Source organism: Carlito syrichta, unplaced genomic scaffold (genome assembly GCF_000164805.1).
Source record: "Carlito syrichta isolate Samal-C Ts95f unplaced genomic scaffold, Tarsius_syrichta-2.0.1 Scaffold308818, whole genome shotgun sequence".
In the NCBI taxonomy this organism is placed as follows: domain Eukaryota; kingdom Metazoa; phylum Chordata; class Mammalia; order Primates; family Tarsiidae; genus Carlito; species Carlito syrichta.
The window spans coordinates 563,594-567,702 of record NW_007252914.1 but is presented as its reverse complement, the minus strand read 5'-3'; the positions used below and the strand labels follow the sequence as shown (position 1 = coordinate 567,702).

At 38.4% G+C, this 4,109-nt stretch overlaps 1 pseudogene; it reads right to left on the bottom strand.

Annotated features, from left to right (window-relative positions):
* Window positions 1–2,288: 2,288 nt before the first annotated feature.
* On the bottom strand, window positions 2,289–2,961 carry LOC103268339 (annotated as a pseudogene).
* Window positions 2,962–4,109: the final 1,148 nt, after the last annotated feature.

Genomic DNA, 4,109 nt, shown 5'->3' with positions numbered 1-4,109 from the left:
AGTCTGGGCGACAGAGTGAGACTCCAACTCAAAAAAAAAAAAAAAAAGCCTTAAATACAGCTGAATTGATTTTGCCAGTGTTAAAAACTTTGTGCTAAATAAATAAAAATATAACTTTATAACAAAACATTCCAAGATACATAGAATCAGTGTTTCTAAGGGAGAAACATTGAAAGGTAGAAATAAGAAAATACATTTTAATACTTGGGAATTTTGGAGAATAAATCTTCCATCTTTTGTTCAGTCTGTTTTATAGTAGCATACACTGTGTCTTGTACATAATTGATATCCAAATTCCTGTTTAATGGTTGCAAATATTGTGCCGGGCGTGGTGGCTCAAGCCTGTAATCCCAACACTTTGGAAGGTGGAGGCAAGAGGATTGCCTGGGCTCAGGGGTTCAAGACCAGCCTGAGCAACATGGCAAGACCTTGTCTCTACAATAAATCAAAAAATTAGCCAGGTGTGGTGGCACAAGCTTGTGTTTCCAGCTACTTGGAAGGCTGAGGCAGAAGGATCTCCTGAGCCCAGAAGGTCAAGGCTGCGGTGGCCATGAGTGTACCACTGCACTCCAGCCTGGGTGACAGAATGAGCCTCTGACAAAAAAAAAAAATTGCAAATATTTATTTAGTGAAGTATATTTACCTGTCAAAAGAAGAGAATAATTTAAACTTTTCAATGAGAAAAAACAGTCTGTAATGTTAATAATTTGCCAGGTGCAGATATGATCTGAGATGTACTCTCTCAAATCTCTTTTTGCTATTGGCCATTACATTAAAATGCAGCCAAAAAATTGAAAATGCAAGCATGTTGAGAGAAATGTGGGTGACCTAACTTGGTCCCTTATCTTGAGATTCATTTCTTCTCTATAGAAAAGGCTGATTACTTAGTTGCTGAAATAATGGGCCACACATGTTTTTTTACTAACAAATTCATAAGTTGATTCAGTAAAGCAACAAAAGAACAATGAAAAAATTAAAAATTGATTAAAACTAAGTGTAAGCAAATTGAAAACACTGACTCTAAGTTGAAAATATAACTGTAGTAGATTGTAGGTGGTGGCTTTTCTTATTTCAATTTTTTTGCACTAACTGCCCAAAATATCTACTAAAATTAGTATATCAGAAATAAGACCATATGCTAAATAACATAATTTCAGACCTCACTGCTTTATAGATAAATGTGGAAAGTTTTTTACTGTAATGATAAAGAAAAGAAAAAATGGAATATTAAATTTCCAACAGTGAGCTAACTGACTATCATAAGGCCACAGAAAAACTCTCCCTAGATTCAGCCATTTTTCCTTGTCTGTTGCTTGCAAAGGTGTGAATTCTTCAGTTCAATTCAATTCAAGTTAATTCAATGTGTATTCAGTTCCTCCAATATTTTCAAAACTTTCTAGTAAGAGAGTAACTATTAGCTTTGATTCCTCCTCTACTTCCTCATAATCTTTTTGGTTTTGTGGTTTTGCCTTATTCTTGAAATGATTAAAGCAAATAAAAAATGCATCTGATTCTCTATTTTGGAAAGAATTCAATTTCTAGAAGACAGTTCATTGTCACATCTTTTACCAGAATTTGTCTTTTGTGCCAGCATTTTAATCTGTATTATAAAAAACATTTTCTTTATCTTTAACTGGGCTTGGTGGTCCCACAGCAACAGCATGTCTTTCTCTCTTCTTTTATCCCTAGCTAAATGTTCTCTGTTGTCCACCAGACTTGGTGTTGGCTGGTAACTGGGTAAATTCACTGGGGCATGGCCTAAGAGTTGGGAAGTCAAATATACATAGAAGAAAATAGACAAAATGACATGGATAGAGGGTAGATGGTGTTAACAGAAAAAGCAAATTGTAAAATATTTTATTTTTTTTTTATTTTTATTTTTTCTGTTTTTTTGAGTTGGAGTCTCACTCTGTTGCCCAGACTGGAGTGCAGTGGTCGCTCCCGGCCACCGCAGCCTCGACCTGCTGGGCTCCAGTGATCCTTCCACCTCAGCCTTCCAAGTAGATGGAACTACAGGTGCACGCTCCCATGCCCGGCTAATTATTATTTTTTTATTTATTGTAGAGATGAGGTCTCGCCAAGTTGCCCAGGCGGGTCTCAAACCTGCGGGCTCAGGCAATCCACTCATCTCAGCCTCCCAAAGGCGTGGAATTACAGGCTGAGCCACCGAGCCCGGCTGTAAAATATTTTAAATGGCTTATTCTCAGCTGATATGAGTGACCATGGCCCAGGGAACAGTTTTTTAAAAATTTGTTTATTACGGTAGATAGTTATTTAAAGTAATACATCTACAACCAAGTAATTCTTAAATTGTATGTTTTAGGTTGAACCATCTTCATAAAAATACTTTGAGGATAGCTGCATCCCCAGATTTCAACTACATGATTACTTCTTTGCCCCTTTTTCTCTTCCTTTTCTTTCTGAACAACCTCTTTCAGATATGGTTCAAGGTAGAATTTATCCTATTTATATTTGGTCCAGTGCCCTTTTTTTTTTTTCCTTTGAGTTGGAGTCTCACTCTTGTCACCCAGACTTCAGTGCAGTGGCACGCTCATGGCCACTGCAGTCTCAACCTGCTGGGCTCAGGCGATCCTTCCGCCTCAGCCTTCCAAGCAGCTGGAACTACAGATGCATGCCACTGTGCCTGACTGGTTTTTGTGATTTATTGTAGAGACGAGGTTTCACCAAGTTGCCCAGGCAATCATCTCGCCTTGTCCTCCCAAAGTGCTGAGATTACAGGCTAAGCCACCACACCAGGCCGGTCCACTGCTCTTTAGGCAAGATCTGCTGCCTTATGGTCAGGTCCAGTGCTCTCTTAATGCGAAACATCCTGTCATTATAAAGGTTTTCAGGAAGGCTTCTTATGACTTCTTTGACATCTTCATCCTCATATATTGTATCATCCCGCATTATCCTCAGTTTATTGAATTCTGCAGCATTGTAATACCATTTTAAAATTCTTTCCAGTCCCAGATTGATGCTGCAACAGCCAGCCTGTGAGTCATTTTGACCCGAAAACCTGGGGAACAGTTTCAAGAGGTCTTGAGAAAGTGTGCCCAAGGTGATTAGATTACAGTCTGGTTTTATACATTTTAAGAAGACAGAAGTTAGAAGCAAGAACATAAATCAATACATGGAAGTTTCAGAAAGGTGGGACATCTCAAAGGGGAGGCTCAGGGGTCATAGGTGGATTCAAAGATTTTCTGATGGACATTTGGTTGAAAGAGTTAAACTTGGTCTAAAGACTTGAAGTCAGTGTAAAGAAATGCTTGAGTTATGATGAGGGAGGTTGTGAAAGCCAAGGTTCTTGTTATGTAAATGAAGCATCCAGGTAGCAGCCTTCAGAGAGAATAGATGGTGAATGTCTCTTTTCAGAACTTAAAAGGTATCAGACTCTTACTTAATCTCTTCTAGATCTGGGAAAGGTCTGGCTGTATTAATGGAGATTCTCTACAAATGTAAAATTTCCTCACAAATGATAGCTTTGCAGGGCCATTTCAAAATACGTCAAATATATTTTGAGGTAAACTATCTTTATTTTCTTCAGGTCTGCTCTCTGTCATGTGATGCTATGTCACAGTCAGGTTGGAGCTTGGTTTCTTATTGCCACAGTCCATTTTGTCAGTTTTATGATCTTTATTTTAATGTTAATGCTGGTCACTTGTGCCCAAACTCCAAAGAGAGGGTTATAACAAGTTATGGCCAACTTATCTCCCCATAATAGTCGGAAATTCATTTTTTTAGGTTTCTCTGAGATCTCCTTGACCCAGAAAGGGTCTGTTCAGTTGATTGGGAGGGAGGATTTTAGTTTTGATTTACAATAAAATGATCCCAAAGACTTCTTTAGCTCTAAGCTTCTTTAGATTCTGTCAGATAATTGTTGACATCGGCAGTAACATGCAGGGTATGCAGTCTGTGTGGCCACATAAGAATGAGCTTTGGGCCTGGAGCACTTCTTTACTGAAATATGAAAGAGCTCTAATAGCCTGTGCTGGACTTAGTGGGGACTATGGTATGAGGCAAGACTGATTAATAGGAGAAAAGGAATACACATTTTATTTAATGTGTATACACAGGAAGCTTCAGAATTGAGACCCAACTTCCCAATA